The sequence below is a fragment of the Pempheris klunzingeri genome, chromosome 9, assembly GCF_042242105.1.
Source record: "Pempheris klunzingeri isolate RE-2024b chromosome 9, fPemKlu1.hap1, whole genome shotgun sequence".
Classification (NCBI taxonomy): Eukaryota; Metazoa; Chordata; class Actinopteri; order Acropomatiformes; family Pempheridae; genus Pempheris; species Pempheris klunzingeri.
In genome coordinates, this window is record NC_092020.1 from 173519 (window position 1) to 194778 (window position 21260).

At 44.3% G+C, this 21260-nt stretch overlaps 1 protein-coding gene across 2 annotated transcripts in view; it reads right to left on the minus strand.

The window, feature by feature from the left end:
* Positions 1 to 20649, minus strand: part of LOC139207526 (bifunctional heparan sulfate N-deacetylase/N-sulfotransferase 1-like) — a 40828-nt gene extending 20179 nt beyond the window's left edge. Inside the window, exon 1 of one of the 2 annotated variants that reach the window (XM_070837264.1) lies at positions 20624 to 20649. The gene's annotated coding sequence lies outside the window, so the exon portion shown is untranslated. Of the gene's footprint in view, positions 1 to 12687; positions 12712 to 20623 lie in introns of those variants that run through there. The other variant, XM_070837265.1, reaches the window with a different exon arrangement.
* Positions 20650 to 21260: the final 611 nt, after the last annotated feature.

The window sequence follows — 21260 nt, forward strand, 5'->3', positions numbered from 1 at the left end:
AGTGAGCGTGGGAGTTGGGGGGGCTCAGGGTGGAAGGGGCAAGTAGAGATGACGGTACGTCAGTGTGGTTTCATGCTGTAAGGTCTGCCGATCAAATCAGCTGCCTATTCAGCTGAGAAAAGCCATCCCAAGCGCCACAGAATCTCTGACTAAAGCACAACAGTTTTATTAAGACTTCTCCACCTGCAGTGGAACAGCAATAACAGATCTGCTGACCTGACATGAACTAGAGATCCTATCAAACAACAACAGTGCTCATGATGACCGCAGATGAATAAAAGAAAACTATCAAACTAATAATAAAGTCCCCAGGCATGCTGTGACACACACATAAACAATGTAACCGTCTAATCTACTCAATCAACCTGGGAGGGACTAAGGGGAAAAAAAACAGCCGAGCAGAGGATGCATCTTTGAGTGTTGTAGGGATAACAACAGTACCTTCTCAAGAAATGATGATGAGTTAGATTCAAGAGGCCGCCCAGTGAATTTCAGGTATTATCATTCCCAGGGGGAGCCTTGTCCCTCCCCTCCTCGTTCCTTTTCTCTCCCCTTTTACACTTCCCTCTTCCCTTCTTTCATGTCCAGATAAGAAACAACCCGCACTGATCTGACTGTGATTCGCGCAGCAGAAATGTGTTCCCATGGGAATATCACGGTGTGGAAGAATAGCTGACACAAGAGATGAGATTCTGTTGTGCTGCCCATATTTTTGCCTGTAAGATCAAACAGATAGGATTTTTCCTCCTGCATGAAAATGTGTTCGTAATCGCCAGCTTGCTTTCAAAGCATAATCAAGAACAACAGATAGATAGATGGAAGTGGAAATTTGTCCAGAGGGCTGTATACAGTGTGTTTTACATAAACAAATAGTACACACTTGACACATGCCCCCATTGTGGTAATTTCAGGCACTAAGTGTGTAAAAACTCCTACTGCAGAGAAATACCCAGCCTCATGATTGGCTTATTGCAATAACAATAATAACACTCCCAATTGTAGCCCCGGCCATGAATCCCATTACAAAGCCTGTGTTTTTTTAAGCTCAGTTCCAGCTTTTCCCCTCTCTCTCTCTCACTATTTCTGCTTCAACTGAACTGAAATTCAAATAAAATCAACAACTATAAGATGGTTCAATATAGTTGATAAGTTGACACTGATGTTGAGTGCACAACTCATTTTAAATACACCTATATCTGGATGATGCAGCAGCCATTTTCCTGTCAAGAACAAGGCTATAAAGATGAATAACGAATACAAGAAAATACAAGGAAAACAGATGCTGAATCATCCCTTGTAGTACAGTAAGGTCAATTATTAAAAACGACTAAATCTGGCACAGCTTTGTAATTGCGAGGAGAAGGCTGTCAAAAACCGAGCATCTCTGCATTGAAGGACAGCAGTGTGAAGGCCACCAAGAGGCCCGTCACAGCCACAGGGTTTCACGGCTGAGAGATGGGAGATACTGTGCATTCAACGACTGCTGCCTGGGGGATTCACCAGTCACAGTTTTATAGCACATTGGTATAGAGAAAGCCACTGTTAAAGAAAGAAAAAAAAAACCTCACATGATATCTCAGCTTGTGTTTGCCAGAGGGCAAGTGGGAGACTTTGAAACAAAGTTGAAGTAGGTTTCATAGAGTGATGAGACAGAAATGTAGCTTTTTGGTCATCATATTAAATGCAGAAACTCATCATCCCCAACATTAAGTCTGGTGGTTGCAAGCTTTGAAAATTATTTTTTTGCCTGGAAGGACCTGGAAGAATTGTGGAGATATATAAAATAAATACAGCAAAGGCCTATGGGGAAACTTGCTAAAGTTTGAGAGAGAATGGTGACTTTTATTTCAGCAAGACATCAATCCCAAACACAGGCCAGAAACTGCACAGGAATAACTTTAACGCCATAATGTTAGTGTCGTGAAGTGACAAAGTCAGGGTCCAGACCTTCAGTCCACAAATAGCTGAAACTTGACAGAGCAGCTGGAATTTTGTAAAATTTGTATCAGCGTGTGACTTATTCCCAGAAATAAGCCTGCAATTGCTGCCAGGCTAATAACCAACTTGAGTTGGATAAATATGTATTCAATCACTCTTTTGTTTTATATTTGTACTTTGGTGTATTAGTAGAGATTTGGGTTAGTTAGTCAAAAAAGCTCATTGTGTAAACTTAAAAGGAGGGTGAAAACTTTTTTAGGTATTGCACCTGCCAAGTCTTCTATCCTCTCCTCCTCAAGTCTTCCCGTGTTCCCTAAATAAACATAGTTCTGTCACGGCTCACCATTATCCCTTTCACGGCTTTAGTATTAACTCTGCCAATGGTCGAGAGTCTGTCTGTTTCAGCCCCTCACTGAAGCTCTTTACCTGTCCTCAGCCAAGCTGCTTTCCTTTCCTCTGCTCTCGTCCTGGACCAGAGGTTGAGGCATGTGTGGGTGTCACAGAGCTGACAGGTCTATCTGGGCTCTGTCTACTATGCTGGCTCTTCCCATTTCCCCTCTTCACTGCCGCCTCTACAGCTGCTGTGTATCCTACCGTGACACCGCACGAATATCAGTTTACAGAAGGGGGGTAGAGCTGGGGCCTGTGCACAGGGTCGAGCCTCCACAGGGCTGAGTGCATGGTGTATATCCTCGAACACAACACTTTGATATCAAAAGGATATTTCATTATTCTTTCGGTGAGGGAAACAGGCCGAGAAAGAGGCAGAGAGAGAGAGACAGAGAGAGAGAGAGAGAGAGAGAGGGAGAGAGGGAGAGAGAGAGAGAGAGAGGGAGAGAGGGAGAGGTATGTGTAGTATGTGTATTTATGTGGGAAGAGGGCTATGTTTTTCCCTGTCAGTTCAAGGAAAGCCTGTCATAGTTATGGATTAAATGCCAGTGTGGTACACCGTACACACACACACACACACTCTTCCTGACAGCTGTGTATTGTCTATACGAATGTGTGTGTTCATGTGTGTAAATTTGTGCACATTTATGCATTTCGGTACGGATGCAGCTCTGCGGTGACTTCTGGGTCCAAACACCCAATCGAAAAAGCAGACTGTCACGTAGTGTGTTCGCCAAGTAAAATGTAAAATCTGCGTCCTGTCACCCATCCATAAAAGGCCAGCAGCTGCCAAAGTCAATGCGGTTCAGGCACACGCCGTCACCATAAACCCTATGTAACACATTTCTCATTTGCTACGCCTCTCAGCCATTTGCTCTCCTGAGCACACAAACAGCCATTTCCACTCTCTTTCTCTCTCACACACACAATCAATTTGTGCATGCACACACACACAGATACACAGTTGCACACACACACACTGATTGGTGGTATGTTTTCCCTCCCGCTGGCTTTAACAGGTGTGTGGGGGTAGGAAGTGGTAAGCTGATCCAGCCATGAAGACCCACTCCTTCCCCTCTCTTGCCAAAACATCCCCAGTCCCACTGCTATCCTTCACCTCCTGAAGGGTAACTTCCAATCAGTCCAGCCGATCAATACACCCTAGCCTTAGGATGTGAGGCTCTAAAGCTAACTAGAAGCACTTAAGAAGAGGGGAATCTGTATTGATTACAAAGGGTTAATGGGACCTTGTGTGCTGGCTACGCTTCTTTGAGATTGGAAATGCGTGACTTGGCCAGTTAATTGATACAAATTGGTAACGCACAAACAAACATGACTGCTGTTGAGGATTTAATACGGCTATTTCACTATCCCTAGCCTTGTGTTTTGACACTTAACAGGATACATAAAGGTCACATAAGGCTGAATAAAATAATGATAATAACTTGTCAGTCAGACTAGAGCACGGTGCCACAACGAATCAGTGCAGACTGAACCAGATGACCAGAAAGAAAGCAAACTGGTAAATCTTTTATTTGCATTGCAAGTAAAAATACGGAGTACGATAAGATTCAGGATGCCATGACATCTTTGCTCCAATATCAATTATTCAGCAACGTCTTTTCTAACCCTTTAATTATACATCAATGTTAGAATAACAAAGGCTAGGGATGCTCACTGTGTTCCTGCTTACAAAGGCCATGACAATGAAACCGGATGGGGGAACTTTAGCCTTTAGGTAGAGGTTTGAGGAAGACGGAAGGCCTTCAGGCTGCTTTGCCCTTCTGTCGAGCTGTCATTTATGATGTGTCCGCCTCACCCGCTATGTGATCAGAGATCAAAGGGTTAACCGAAACTCTGGCCTATAGCCCCGTGCTTACATTATTCAACAGCTTGTTACAACAGCCTGCTCCCTGATCTCACACACAGGGAGACAGAGCTGGAAACTCCAGGGAGGGGAACACTGGGGACGAATAGCCGGATTAAGAAAAAAAGGGATGACAGAGAGACCAGGAGGCTGGAGAGAAGAAAGATGGGATAGAGCGAGGGGTGGACCTGAGGGATGTGGAAAAAAAGAAGGTGAGGCGTGGAAAAGTCGGGGGATTCAATAGGATGAAAAGAGGTATTGAGAAAAGGGAAGGATGAGAAAGTGGTGAAAGCTAGTGAGAGGGCACAGGTGGACAGAGGAGAACGGTTGTCCGTCCAAATCTGCCTGTTGCCATGGGAGACTGATCAGAATCACAGAATACGGACGTTTAACCTTTGACCACATGCCTAATTTGTTAGCTCAGCTCCACATTTAGTCTGAGGGAAATGGAGGGGTTTCTAAAATGTTTTATTTCCAGCCTTTTCACACACACAACGCCAAAAAATGCCACAGTCCATTTACTAACATCTCAAATATGATGGTGGTGGATGGCGTTTTATGCTTTCCTGACAAAAAATGTTCCAATCCATCTTTTTCCTTTCACTTCTCATTCACAATGGGGGACACCTGAATATTGGCTGATGGTGTGTTGGCATGTAACGCTACAGTGTCCACCGGCTTTAGACTCTTCTGAAATAACACTCACACACGCAAAATAACAAAGCAACACAACATCCATCAGATGAGCACTGAACTGACAGCGACCATGTTTTGGGAGCGCCCTGTTTATAGTCCCAGACTTGCGCTGCTGCTCAGTGAGCGGGCTCCTTTGTTCATTAATTGATTGGCCTCCCCTGCTGGGCCTCAGTAACTAGGTTACACAGACCCATGAAAAGAAGAGGATAGGCCCCCCCGGTGAATAGATAGACGACTCCAGGGCAGGAATCCGAGTGTTAATATAACTAATGGAGTGAGGACGACAGTAACTTTATTGAAATCACCCTCATCTAATTAGAGCAAGCAGCTGATGAGAGCAAAGAGGGACGGGAAGGACGGTTGGATTCCATTATGCAAGGGTGAAGTCACTGTTGTATCAAGTGAATGGGCGAGGCTGCGGAAAGGTGGAGTGATGGCTGTGAGCGAGTGAGACAGCGTGATGTTCATCATTCAGCTGTCACAGACAGATCTCTCACAGGCTTACTGACAGAGACTTGTAACTTTGCTCACTGTCACTGTGTGTAGTTAATATAATGGAGGCAGGTTATGGAAAGTTCAGAGGTTGTTGTGAGCATCAAGCACAGGTCACTGAGATGCCTGCTCTAACTGAGGCACTCGGCCTCGCGCACCGTGCTTCTTGATGAGACTAAGTGCCCTCTGAGACGAGGGGAAAAGCTCAATAAGGTGAAACACAATGTACTGGCTTTGCTGTAATGTGAGGACAGTAAAGGCAACCGTTTAACTCATTACTTGTAGTTTAACCTTTAATTGTTCTATAATAAGGTTAGAAATTCAGGCAGAGCAGGAATCAGAAAACGTGCATTTGAGTTCCTAAAATACCAGTTAAATTAAATGTGCAATTATCATCCTGTTTATGTTATAAATTGAGTTGTCAAACACTTTGTTTATGTACAGTATGAATTTGATTACTGAAACTTCTGGGAGCTCATCAGTGGCTGATGTTGACCATTGTGTGTGGGCAAAAAACTATTTTGTTACCTCAAGCAACCACGTCTGACGAAACCACAACCACCAGCAAACGCTGGTTGGTGGTTATGATTATGTCACACAAGAAGTTAAAGATGAACGACAAGATCTTTTTTTTGCTGTGGAACAAACAATGCAACATATCCTCGAAACTGGATGTTTACTTACTAATAATTCTAATTGGTTAATATAGAGTTAAATAAAAATCATCCCTGTAAAGGACCACCACGACTCTACATTCCGATTTAAAGAGGCATGAAAACCTCACCGCAAACAGTAAAAAGCTTGCCTGGCTCTATAACTCCTCCAATAACGGAGACGGAGACATGCTGTGCCCTCCCTGTCGGCACGGGGCACAACAGGCGCACAACAGCTGAACCAACGGAGGATCTGCATCTGCCCTGCATACCTCAGAGGATACAAGTTTCCACCATACACTTTATCCCTCAGGTGACAGGACTGAACTTCTTCTACTGGCCGAAAAGGACACAGGCGGACTGGGTGGTATCAGCCTGACAATATATGGGCACTGTGTGTGCTAATGGCGGTCAATATGGGGGATGAGCGGTGTGGATGTCATTGGCAATGGGTCAGAATCCAAAATTAAAATCAAACGAGGCCTCAGGCAGCCCTTGAAAAAAAAAGAATACCTATCAAAGTATGACTCTGCAAAATTTTTTGCTAGCGTAGTATTTCTCAACCCAAGTGAAGTGTGACTGCACGCAACGTAATCTTAATATATTATTTGATCCTCCCACCCTCGAGTGATAGAGCCATAATGCATTACAAGCTCCAGTGAGGCTCGAGACCCTGAGAGGCAGAGCGGTTGACCACTCCTCACAAGAGATGACTTCAGGTCACATGAGGACAGCGCAATGGAGATGAGGTTAATAATACTGTCACTGGTAGCCACAGGGAGAGAAAAGGAGACGCAGAGTAAAGGCGAGAAAATGAAAAAGAAATCCAGAGCATTTCACTTGTATTCCTTTAGACTCCAAATTACCTACTCTGCAAATTGCAAGGCAAAAGCAGTCCGCCTCCTACCGACAGCCCTGCTAATGGTGTTGTCTTTAAAACCTTTATCACTAATTCATTACTTCTGATTTTCCAGCAGCACGGGTTGAAGCTCTGTCTTCTTTCTAATTGAGAGCCAGTGGCTTCGGGCCCCAATCAGTCAAACCTACTAACAGCTTTCCTCAGGGGAGGATGAAGTCAAAAATAGCATTATTGTATCAGTAGGTCATTTGGTCTTTGTGCAATTTTAAATTACTTTAATTTAAGACTCTTCAAGATGGTGAGTTGTGGAGTGGGCAAAAATGTCAGCCTGTAATGAATGTTAAGATTTCCCCCAGTCGTTCCCCGTCAGAAAGTGGGTGCTGTCGTTAAGCGTCACAACACTCAAAGAATAAGCCATATATTCAAGGTACAGGCTTTTGAAGTAATTTTCAGGACCCATTCAGTCCATAAAAGAAAAAAAACTTTCAAAGGGGAAAAAGTCAATTTCTTTTTTGCACCGCTTCTCGCTCCATCTCACTTCACCCCCACCTCTTCCCTCAGACATGGAAGCATACACAAGTCTAATTAGCTGTGTCGTATCCCTTGATGACTTCGCCATTTCCTCTCACTGGGAAGATTAACCACCACAACAGTAATATCAGCCTCCACATCAACACAATTAGGTGAAGAGTGAAATGTGAGGCATGTCGTCACATCTCCCCGACTTCATTAGGGCGCACAAAAGACTACTTGATGAAAGACAGGTCGCTGCGTCTGCAGGTTAGGAAGGCACGGAGCAGGTGTACTTAGCAACCCAGACTGCCGCAATGGGATGTGGTTTGAACTTGTCCTAGATAATACAAAATGGCCAAGTTTAGTGCTGGAGGTAGACATTATAAAAAGAGCACAATGGCCACTTCAAATTAAAGACACATTCTTATAGTTTTCACTTGGCATATCTACTGATTAGCAGAGAGAAAAAGAAAGTCTATCAACTATTGACAAAAAAAACCTACTGTGGGCTTAAAATGGACCTACTTAGGATGTCCCATGTTGCATTTAATTTTACTAATGCAAAGATAAATACATGTTCTGATATTTTTAATGACGGTATATGAATCAGATCAGGGACCTGTATACTATATGTAAGTGGTTAGATTAGTCAGCAAAAATCCAATATCACTGGGTCAATGCTACACAAAGCAGACATGCGTGGATTGAAGATATGATTTTACTCTGTCAGGTTTAAAATGCCATCATTCTGAATCAACGTCCTGCCAATCCACCAAATGTTTTTGAGTGTGCATGTTATGAGTTTTAGGGTGAATATCAAATCAAAGAATGCCAAGCCAGTCTTTCTATGTCATCCAACTCTTTGTCTCAGGAGACTGAAACTCAATAAAGTCAGGAAAAAGAAGCATCCATACAATGACATGGAGCCTGCTGAAGACAATCCATTGTTTCAAATTGTTTCCAGATGCTCAGTACGTTAAACTGCTGCAATTTCTGGCCATGATTTGTCATTCTTGCAGTCAATCTTGGGGCTTCCTATTCGTTCTCGTCAGCCAAGACACCACCCAATGCATTCTTAGTGAGCAAGTGAACTTCTTGGACCTTTGGGTGCGTTCGTCTTTTGTTCTGTAACAAGACATTTTTCAACAACTACTGGAAATCATTGCTCAAATGCACAACCTACGAAAAAACCCACTATTCCCCATGGTCCGCGTGCTGTTTAATAAACAGCTTTCTTATGCCAAGAATACATTTCTAAAAGAACACTGAGTATTCGTCATCAAGGATTTTTTGGCACTCAAGGCTTAGAATGAAAAATGTAAAAAACAAAAAGGGATCTGCATAATATTCCACCACAATCGACATGATATATTACAAAATATATACCAGTTGTGCTAATGATGCCATTAATTAAAGGCATAATTTGTCATCTAAATGTAAACCAAAGAGTAGCAGCACCATTACTAAAAACGTCACAACACAGAACTGGAACCCTCTATAAAATCATTAATTAACAAGACATATATACACACACGCTACACTAGACAGCAACTCAATCTGACCCATTAACATTTCCTGATGGCATTTTGCTTACATCGTACTGTATGTGTTACATGTGTGTATTATATAAAGCTGAAACAACGGAGACAAATTTCAAAATTGATTAATTTCAGTCATTTTGTTACCAAGTAAAAGTGCCAAACAACTGCTAGTTCAAGCTTCATAAATGTCTTTAATTCTTTGTCGCATATGAATGTTATTTTTGAGAGTAAACATTTTGGAGCTCTGGACATCACTGGGCATTTGGGAACATGTGATAGGCAAGACTATTTTCTAACATTTTATGTGCCAAATGAATAATTGATTGAGAAAATAAAGGCCAGATTGATCAATAATTGACTGAAAATAATTGTTGGTTGCAGCCACAGTATTTCATCATTTTAATCATAATCACTAAAAAAAGACAAACATACAAATGCTTCTTTTCATCCAAATGTTAAAACACCCTAATTGTGTACATTGTGATCCTTCCAAAATCAAATACTCACTGGGTCTTTAGGAAAATGTAAGAAAAGCACCACATAGTTCAAACTAAAATAGTGTATATGCAGCAAGGGGCTTCAAAATCAAATCAGATCATGCATTTGTCTGTAGGGGGAATCTGTGCGGTCTGTCATCTAGTGGTTTTTAGCAAAGTGACAGAAACACATGCCACCTCGACAGCATGAATTCCTGCCTTGTACTATGATGTTAATAAAAATGTCTGGATCAGCCTTCAAAAGTTGATGTTGCTGAATCGTTGCGTGACGTTTTTCATTTAGGCGCTCAGACCACCAAAAAGGTTTCAGGGCAGGGAAAACTCTTTTTCTCTGCTTGAAAAAAAAGACATGGACAGGAAGACAGAGTTATCCTTATGATCGGATATGCTGTCAACTGACATTAGAGTACACAGCTGATATTTGCAGCTCTCTGGAAACATCTGTAGGCTCATGGAGGACTGTCAGGCAGGCAGGGTAAACAACATGCTTACTAGCATCTCACACACCCATGCTAACCGGGCCTGTCAATCACATGAATCAAACTAGTGGCTGCGATTCAGATGTGGATGAAAGAAGGCTGTGCAGCGGATGGTACAACAGCCTGACAAGCGGCTACACCACATGAGCAGAAAATATGGCAATTTGCTGCAAACGCCAAAGTAGAGAGTTTAAGACTCAAAGCAACAAACAAAAGCTCAGCTAATTGAGATGTTTTGCTCAAAGAGCTGCTGCAGATCATTTAGTGATAGCTTGAGCAGCAAGTTCAAAAATATGTGACAGAAGAAAAACAGAGATGAGAAATCTGCCACTGAACACAAGCGTACAGAAGAGAGCAGCAGAGAAGAAAACACGCAAAGGGGAAAACAAGAGAGCCAGAACAGAAGAAATCTAACAAAAGACAACAGAACATAGTCGGAACACAGTGGAGCCGAGCACAACACACCAGAACAGGCTGTAATTGTGTTGTGCGGCACTGACCCCAGCGCATCCCAGCAGGCATTGCATGATGAATGGGCCTGGCGATGACTACATCCCACATCCCTCCTCCTCCTCCTCACATGCTCTTTTCTCTCCCTCTCTTCTCTGTCGCCACTATTAGCCCTCCTTCTGTCCCTCCCTTTGCTCCCCTCCTTTCCCCAAAACCACAGTCTATTCAGCTGCTGCCATCCCACAAGATTAATTTGCATTCAGTGCACTTAGTCCTCGTATTGTGTTCTGACACAATGACATATTACAGTGCATAGCGCACCTATTAAACATATAGTCTAGCTCGAGGGACAATGCTTTTTCTGCACGATGGTTATGATAGTGTACAAATGTGTAGAGCAAGGAGCATGAGGGTACAGCTTGATCGGTTACGAACACAGAGAGGCACTGACACACGAGTCACAGCGGAATCATTACAGGAACAGTTAGATAACCTCGATTAATGATTCACTAGACCCAAACTAATAAACTGGGTCAGATTGTTAGCAGTGGTAGCAAGAGCAGAGAGACCTTCGGGTTAGGCTGAGTGAGAAGGAACAGCAGCAGCGAGATCGAGTCAGGGAGAGAGCAAGGAAAAGAAAATTAAAGAGAGGGGGAAAAAAAAGGGGATAGAGGTGTTGGTGTTACTCCACTATAGGCCCTAAGGAAGGAGACAGCAATGCATGGGAAATGGGCTTTTTCCTCCAGCTTTCTTTGCTCCTGTTCTCCTTCTACTGTTCCATCGTGCCCACGTCCGAGGGGAGCAAATTTAATTTGCGACACCGTCTCTAGCCATCACCCTTTGTGCCTGGGGACAAAAGAAATGGATTCTGGAATTTAAAAAGATGAGTGAAATAAAGAAATAAAACAGGGCACTCAGGAGAAGGCATCAGAGACAATCGCACAGAGGGTGGCAGAGAGAAATGAGAGCAGAGTTTGAGGGGAGTGTGTGTGTGTGTGTGTGTGTGTGTGTGTGTGTGTGTGTGGGGGGGGGGGGGGGGGGGGGGGCAGACAGGAAGCTGGGAGAGTGTTAGGTGGGCCAGATATTAACTGTATACTTATCATCAACCTGCTCCGAGGCTTGGTCGTCTGGGGGGCCATGGGGTTACTCAAACAATCAGATCAGGGTGGTAGCAGCCACTGCTGACAGTCTGCCGTCCAAACATGGAGGTGGATGAGGGGTTAACAACCCATTACCTCACTCTAGTGCCCTCCCTGGGGAGACACTGTATGTGGTTATGGTGGCGTTGTGTGAGTCTTCCTCAGTGCCCAAAGCACACCTTTGGGCTATTACTCAACAAAGGGGAGCTCAGCGGCGTGACATCACCACAAAGACTAAGCCTGTGCGCGGGAGGCAAGTGGGAGACAAGGGCGTGGAGGATGGAGACTTGGGAGGCTGCAGACTATGTGGGAGTCACATTACTCCCCTCCAGCTCTTCTCTACCTGTCACATAAGCACTTTGAGGACTCAACAGTAAAGCCAGAGTCTTGACAACTTCAAACGCCTGCTTTACTGGGGTACATCAGAGGCAACGGAGGGATAAAGGGAAGAATAAAAGGAAGAACGAGGAACCTCAAAAGCACCGGGCCTGCTCAAAGTGTAGCCTCAACATTGTGTTGTGGGATGTCTTGAATTTCATTATCAGATTCTTGACTCAAGTTCATCCACTGCTCAGTCCCACAGTAGGGGGAAAAAAAAAAAAAAAGAGGGGGCCTCCACCCGGCCCATTGAGAGCCAACGAGCTCTGGTTGAGTTGCAGCAGAGAGTTGGGGGCCATTACATAGAGAAAACAAACAGAGACCTCTGGCCAGGCACACACAGCACGGCCCAGACACCTGTGTCCCATTCACCAAACATATCCGGCCACTTAACACTTCACAGAAGGGGTAGGGTGCTGTTTGTGTTTGCAGGCTTGCACACCCCACTGTGGCCCCTTTAGTTTAGCTTCTTTACCCAAACAGCCTCCAAGCCTATGTAAGGGCCAAATGCTTGCGGCTGTAGCTCGTCCTACTGAGAGCAGCCAGCCGTTGCACCACCTGACCGTCACAACTGACCCTGTTCAAAGCTTCACCCTCTGAATAAAACTGCCCCAAACCTGGCAAAACAAAGCTCATTCATCCTGCTGTCATTTGCAGTCTCCAGCCGTCCCTCTGTCTAGGTGCCCCAGCTGCATCTGGACTGACCTCGGGGTTGCCAACACCTGTCCTGCACAGACAGAGACGGGTGGACACACATACACACAAACACACAGACCCACACACAAATCTCCCTACCTCCCAGGATGGATGAGAGACAGCAGGCTGGGCAGACACGGCACCGCCTCGGATCAGTGGAGGGGTACACTTGGAGCTGCCAGCAGCTAAACCTCGGGTCGCCACCATTACAATTCTTTCCACCTCAGCAATTCAAAATGGAGAAGAGGTATGCCATCAGCTGTGGTCCGTTCGTTACGGTGGATTCTCAATGCCTCGATACAATTTAATGAATTGAAATGGAGATGACCCATAACCCTGGCAATGCACTCGTAGTTTCCACCCAAAGCTAAAGCTAGATAGCAGGGCTGAGCTGTTTAGATGTAGTGGAGGCTGTTTGCATGCCGCAATGCTTTGTTTGCAGTGAAGCAAAATGCACTCACAGATGGGGGGCGACTGAACACCAGATGACTTGCTGTGATGTGGCGGTGTGGTCTGCTTTGGGGCTAAGAGACAGGAGAACAGGGGCACTGGGCACCAGATGCCCTGCTAAAGTTTACTCTGTCCTGCTGTCCTGGTGGGACGCCACGACGCTCCGGCCTGGTCTGATCTCAAGCATCAGGACAGCGAACAGAGAGGCCGCGTCATGGACGAGCCTATTTTGATGTTGCACTGTTGTCCTGGCTAACAACACACTCTATTATCATAGTCTAACAAAGGAAAACCGAGGAGTGAACACCTACACAAGGTCACCTAGAGGTTTCACTCTCCTACAGCATCACTGCTTATCATGACAGCACAGTAAACAGAAACTCTAGCTGGTAAACACTAAGCACGGCCTTCCTGACAGCATCGGATCACAGCTGTGATCTTGTTTAAGCTTCAGGATGAACAGTCAAACAAGTCCAAGCAAAGACAGCCACGACTGTTAAACACTTAGTTGTCAGCTAATAGGTACACTTAACTAAAACCACTGCACTCTAATACGTCGGCTCTGTAATGACTGCTTCCTTCATGGAGGTCATAATGTTCGGTTTTGATCTCAACTGTTGAGATGATGACTCAACTTAACGGTCATTTTAGGGGGCGCAATTTGTGGCGGTGCTGAATACTGAAGGGTGTTTCTACTATTCTGTCCACTTAATTTATCTCAAGTGTTACAGACATCTCTTGGTATAGTATATAGTATGTCACTCTCTCTCAACAGTATCTCACACTGCATAGGTGACCATGAAGTTGAATCAACACCTCTTAAGAGCGTATTCAACAAAACTGATCATAATCTTCACGATAGTTAGTTGTTTATAGTTCATCAGGTACACCTATCTGAAATGAATGCAGCTCAACAATAAAACCTGAGTGCATATTTTGATTAGTTTTAGATTATGGTACTGATAATATTAACATTGCACATATTGTATAATAGAATAGAATGTTTTGCATTGTCCATATATGTACAGGTGAGGACAAAATTATTAGCCCCCCTATGAAAATTTAATTCTTTTGAAAGTATTTCCCAAGTGCTGAATTTTTAACAGCTTTTTCAAGCATCCTAGTTTTATTTTGGATGCTTACATTATTTTACTTTCCACACAGAAATGAAATTATTTCACAAAAACCAAAAACTACCAGGGTCAAAATTATTATTATTATTATTATTATTATTATTATGTTAATAGTCAATTGTGTATCCTTTTTGCTGGACGTCTCTGACACGTCTCCTGAGGAATCCCAGCCCATTCTTCTTTGGCAAATCTCTCAAGCTCCTCCAGATTTGATGGCCTTCTGGCATGGACCTTGGTCTTTAGTTCACCCCACAGCTTTTCTATGGGATTCAAGTCAGGGCTTTGTGCAGGCCATTCAATAATGTTCACTTTGGTCTTCTGGAGGTAGTTCTTCACCAGGAGTGACGTGTGTTTTGAGTCGTTGTCGTGTTGGAAGACAAAGCGACGACCCAGACCCAGTTTTGCTGCTGACTGCTTTCTTTCAAAATCTTCACATATCCTTCTTTCTTCATGATTCCTTCCACCTAGATTCCCAGTTCCAGGCACACTGAAGCATCCCCACAGCATAATGCTCCCACCACCGTGTTTCACTGTGGGGACGGTGTTCTTTGGGTTATATGCCTCACCCGTCTTTCTCCAAACGTAAGCAACGTCTCTATGGCCAAAGAGCCCTAATTTCGTCTCATCTGACCAAAGGACATGCTTCCAGTATGCATAATCTTTCTCCAGGTTGTCCTTAGCATACTTCAGTCTGGCTTTAGGGTGCCTCTTCTGCAGAAGTGGAGTTTTTCTTGGTCTGCAACCTCGCAGAGCTCTAATGATTGTCTTCTTTGAGACTACAATTCCCGACTTGACTAAGTCATTCACTAGTGTCTTGGCAGTTGTTCTGGGGTCTTTAGACACATCTCTCACTAGTTTTCTTTCCAGGGTCTTTGAAATTTTTCGCTTCCTACCTCTGCCAGGCTTGTTCTGTACAGTGTGGCTCTCTTAGAATTTCTTGATGATGCTTCTCACTCCAGTTCTTGACACTTGGAAACGCTGTGATAACTTTGTACATCCTTCTCCTGCTTTGTAAGCATCAACAATTCTCTTTCTCAAGTCTAAACTGATTTCTTTTGTTTTTGGCATGATGCTTCTCAAGTGCCAGCTAAAACCCTTACTGAAGTATTTATACGGTGTGTAAATTGGGAGATAACTGTTCATTTAACTTGATTTTACAACCTTTGAGTATTACAAAGTCAAAGCACATTATTGCACAACTGTGGTTTGTGCTATGGCTCAATAAAAAGGTCAGTTCTTAAGGGGGCTAATAATATTGACCCTGGTAATTTTATTTATTTATTTTTTTTTTAAATAATTCTAGTTATTGTGTGCAAATAGAAATGATTTATGCTTTCTAAAGTATGCTTTCTAGTATGTTTACAAATGCTATGTCGAAAATACCATGCTCTGTTAAAAAAGCACTTGGGAAAATTTTGAAAAAAACTTTAAATTTCATAGAGGGGCTAATAATTTCGTCCTCAACTGTATGTGCACGTTAATAAAGTGTATTTAAGCAAGATACCATCCATAATGTACAATAAAATGACTGACAGCACTTGTGTGACTCCAAATATCTGTTTAAACATACAGATTAATATAATATAGTACAATAGAATAGATACTTTCCAGTTCTACTTGTGGTACACACAGAATTCATATGTGATTTGTAATTAAATAATTTTTCCTCAATGAACAACATGTAAACAGTTTACACTTTCCACATATATACCATATGCATGTGGAGTACAACTTGAGGCGCGCAAGAGTGTGGGTGTGAATGCGTCAGTCTTACAGTAGGTGAGTGTGTGTGCGTGTGGTATTTGTGGTGCAGCCAGACCCGACAGAGGCCACCAGACAACTGGGTAAACATACAGACTCCACTCCCCTTCACCTCTCTGCCCTTATGTTCACATCAGTGAGCTTTTAGCACCAAACTATAGGTCCAATGATGTAAAGCTAATGTCTCCCATTTAAACAGACTGACAGCAACGTTTACACATATAGGCCGACTGGCAGAACAGTCATTATCACAGATTTCCTGTTATCCAGCAATAATGCAAAACCTTGACCCAGTGCTCCAAGTCAATCAGTATAAATGTGATGTACATTTCAATATAATGCAGAGGCAACATACATATAAATATCTTCAACTCTGAGTCTGAAAAAGGGTCGTCTGAACGGCTAAATGGACGAAGGAGAAAAAAACTCTAATAGTATCCGATGACTGATAGCACTTATGATGAGGACAGGGTTAGAATATCCCGCAGTGAAGTGGTGCGTTCCCATTACTGCATCTCTCCATCTCTGAAAATGGCTTCATTAGCAGGCTAGTGCCGAGAGCTCCCTTGCCGAGTTTATGAACACACTGTACCCCGAGGGTCCGCCAGAATGGCTGAGGTGAAGTCCATTAACACTCAACAGCTTGTTTTTTGACCACTAAATAAAACAGGGTATTTTTCTGTGTCTGCAGTATAAATAGCCTTTAGCTCAGGAGCGGGTGAACACAAATTTCCGGGGTTGAAAACTCCACTTCGAGAGGAAAATTAAATCCATAGATTAGGTTGCAGATACTGAATCATCACAGGTGTTGATCTAAACCCAGGTGAGTTTGTAAAGCTGCATATGATGAGCAATATCACACAGTTCTCTGAAACCCATGGACCTAAAAAGCATGTCATGCCATAACTAGTCCAGATAGAAGCCAAACAGGAACTACTGGCTCTTATTTGTTAGAGGTAATTTAAGTGCTGATCCTAATTCAGTTTAACTGCTGCTATGGGCTTAATCAGAATGCAATGGAGGGTTTTCCTAAAGCGCCGCCCAGTGTAACTTCTTAATCCGAGTGTCACCTGAATGCCTAAAATGATGTGAATGTCTGTATTGAAATGGTGGCGAGTGGGCGGGGGTGTGACAAAGAGAAGAGCTATAAAAACCACACTGTCTTCTGCTGAAAAATCCATATCTCACATAACCTGTCCTGCTTTTCTGGCATACTTCCCGATCCCCCAGGCAACCAGAGCTGGCTACCTCTGAGCCTATGACATAGCTCTTACTTTCCCAGCACTTACACTCCAATCATGTGTCATCTGATGAAACGCTACACCCTAGTCACCATTATTCGTCTGGATACAGGAGCCTCTGGAATGTATCGGATTCCTGCCTCGGGGGGTAGGCACCTTGGAAACATGGTCCTACCTCCAGCGGCTAGCCTCTCCCACTTTTCCTCTCACCCCCCCTCTCTCTCTTCAGCTATCTTTCCATTCAGCAAAATTCCACTAGAGGCCTGCTTGGTTTGCACTGCCTCATTGCCCATCTGACATGTGCCAACATTTTTGACGCATGTCTCACAATTGAAGGACATGTGAGGGACAGTTTAGAGTTTCGGGGCTGTTTTCCAGCTGTCTGCTGCCTCCTTTGTGTCCCAAATGAAGGGTAAACATCACAATGAGCATTGCCCATGGCCCCAGTTGATGCTGGGTCACACCACCTTCCATGTTTGAGAGCAACCACCAGAGCCCAACTTGAAATTCAAATTAGAAAACTATTTTGTCCTATAGTGCAATAATGGTACAGCCACTCTCAGCCTATCTCCCCTCTCCAGAGAGCAACAGTTAGGTGGTGCTGAACTTAGGCCTGTAGTATTGAGTATCTCTGAGTCACTGGCCTGCGTAATTCAGTCTAGGGAATTATGACAGTGGAAAATCATTTCCCTGGGCCTGGGATAGGAGGCCATGGCTAATCGTTCAGTAATCTGATCTTCCCGCATACTGTAGTCAGCCGCGCCGCTAGCCCAGCCAGCCAGTCACACATGTGGACACCCCCGACGCCTGCCAACTATCTGATGAAGGCTAGCACTATTCAAAAACAACTCTCCAGGTTTTCCAGAGGATTACAGATGCTATCGGATCATTTGCTAATACTTGGTTGTGCTGTGCTGTTTGAAATGTATTTACTCTGCTCGTGCTCTCCAATACCCCTCGTGATAGCACAGCCTAAGCCAAAAAATGCCACAGCCACATTCCAAGCAGAAAAAGGCACTTCAATGCAAACTACTTTACAGGCTGCAATGATAAGGTTTGCCTTTTGCATTCTGGCATATTAATCCAAAAGCCTGACTTAATGAGGAAACATCTGAGTTTGTCTGTCAAACAGCGGGCTATTTTGGGTACACTTCCCAATTGTAGATTCCAGTATCTAGTGGAGGCAGTGGTGTTGTAGTAGTATATGAATAAGAACCATAGGGAGCAGTACTGTGACACAAAGCAGTGCTTATACCCAGCAGAGAGGGTTGGGGGACTTGAGTTTTGGAAAGATGCCTGGCTTCAGCCCCACTCTAAAGAGAGGTCTGCCCCCCACACACTGACTGTGGATACAAGGGGCACTGACATGGAAAAATACAAGAGCTGGCATGTCGTTGGGCACTGCAGTTCCCAACGATTACCTTGTGTAGTATTAAATGTTATGGCAAAGTTACTGCAGTACAATTACATTTACACCCTCCTCTATGTGGATGTAAGTAGCAATAAAGCAGTCAAAGCTGTGATTGACAACTAAAATCATTCTTCTTTCTGTTCCCCATTCAAGCCTAAAATCTACAATGACGAATCATCTGTGATCATGCTTTATTCTGAAAAACGGCCAAACGCTGCTTGGTGACGTGATCCGTCATATACTGTCATGCTTCCAGTATTTCAACAGCCTCCGTGTGTAGGCATTGTAACCCAGGCATAGCATTTCACAGGCATATCTAAGTGAAGACATGCTGATATATGATCAAATGGCTGCGGCAGCAGTGGCAGCCTTCATCAACTGAAAGCGCTACATCACAGCATTTTTGGCAGCCAGTGGGAGCAGTCAGATGGAGGGTTAGAACAACCAGACAAACAGTTGGCACAGATAAATAGAACGCAACTTAAGATTCAGCTCTCCATAAATTTGACAAACAAATGACAGCAACCACACACTCTTTTTTTAATCTAATCTGCAAATGGAATAAGCCGTACATTTTTTTTTTTCCCACAAACGATGGGTGGAACACGTGATAAACAACACATGGCTTGGGAATAGCAAAAGTGCGGAGTACTGGTCAAATAAATCTCATGACACATAAAACCAGAAGGACAGCACTTTTCAGTCACAGGAATGTCTTCTGCAGCTGAGGCCGAATGCAGGGAAAGTCCTTATGACTTTGCCAAATACATTCAGAGCGTGAGTCATTCTCCTTTAGTAATCTCTTAGTCACATAGGTGCACACTTGCACTCGCACACACCCCAAGGCAACAGATTTCGGGCAGGTCTGGACTGCCCCTTTTTGCTACACCGCGGAGTCAAGTGTTTATTGTATTTAATAGATGCAGCTATGTCGGTGGAGACAGACATTTGCTCCATCTTGCAAAACAAAGCAACCTCATAAAGTAAAGGCAGACCTCATTCAAGAAAATCATTGATTAGATGAAAACCATTACTGCATCACTGGTGCATTGTGCAACAGCCACTGTGGCACATGTAAACAGCACATTAAAACACTTACAACTGGATGTAGGTCTTTGTTGACACCCCCAAACCTCCCTAAGGTTTGCCTGAACTCAAACTGGACGATGATGTGCCCTTGTCAGCTTCGTCCCCGTTGTTTCCACCCCCACCATCAGTGTTTATGATCGGGATCACAACAGTTTCGGCATCTTACTGAGGAGCAATATTAGTAACAATCAGCCTGCAGATGATTCCTACAGGTAGCTACAACATAGTCTGGTGCACCATCTGTCATAACACGGAGCCAGCCCCTACTGCTCATCATTTAGCCCGAAATATAAGTTCCCTGAAATCATTTGGACAGACTGAGTAATGTTAGAGCAGTCGTTGCATTCCCATGCTGATCGTTTATCCACCTCTGTCGTATGTTAGATTAGGAGGCAGACAGTCGTATCGACCTTTAATTATAATTTAATCGGTTGGCCTTTTCATTGCGAGAGACACATCACACACTGTCCAACCTTTGTGGGTAAATTGTTGCACAATTGTTGGAGCTAACTCGAAGCGAGCATTTGATTAAACTCCATAAATCTCTGCTGCTACAAAGTTACAAAACCAAGTTCCTCGCTTGTCGCCGCTGCATTACGGGCTCCGGCTGGATAAAGGAATTCCGATATTAAAATCACAGACACAGGACACAGCTCGAAACTTCGACCTGACCCGCTTCCAAAACAACGCTAGCCGCCTTTCCCCGCCGCCATACGGACGGGCTGCAAGCTACACCGAGCCTCCGCCGCACCGCCCGGGCTTTATGTTTCCAGCCCGGGGTGGGGGGTGGGGGGAGAAGAGCCAGGCCGAAAAACTGGCCTCATTCTCCGTCTGCGCCAGACGGCGCTCACCGGCCCGGCCTGGAGCTGCGAGCGGCGGGGCTCTCGGTCCTTTCGCCAAACATGTGCGAAAACACCGCGAAGATACTTGTGTTGTGTCCGTGCACTCACCTTGTCTGAGTCTAGGTGTATCTGGGACAGCACGGGCCGGCTGAAACGGACGCGGGGCTGAAGCACGCTGGGCGCATGTCGTCGTCGTCGTCGTCGTCGTCGTCTCGGTTTGCTGTCGGCCGTGATGTGGAAGCGGCACAGCGGACTCGGCTGGGAGAAATCGGGAAATCTGAGAATGCCCCTCTCTTTCTGCAGCTCTGAGCACCGGCAGTGGCCCATAACTGTCGACAGGAGGCGCCAACACAGCACGCTTCTGTCTCTGATATGCGCATACATGCATGCTACATAACCCCTCCAAGAAATCACTGTGCGATCATATTCATGCAGGGGTTTATCTCCTCGGTGCCGAGATTACAGCGGCCTTGATGCATCGAGCGCATCTACGAGGAATTCAATTGTGCAGTGATGCTTTGATTATCCTGTTTAAGTTTTTCTGATTCTTATTTCTCAGTAGGAACAGGAGCACAGGGGCAGTCGTGATTTTGATTAGTCACCTCACCGTGCAGATTACACAACAAGAGCCCATGCAAACGTGTTTCTTTTTTTTACTGGTGTGAACAGTCTCAAAGCGAAGTGTTGTTACAGATGAAATCTGTTTCCTGATGAAAGACAATCACCCAGTTATTCATATAATATG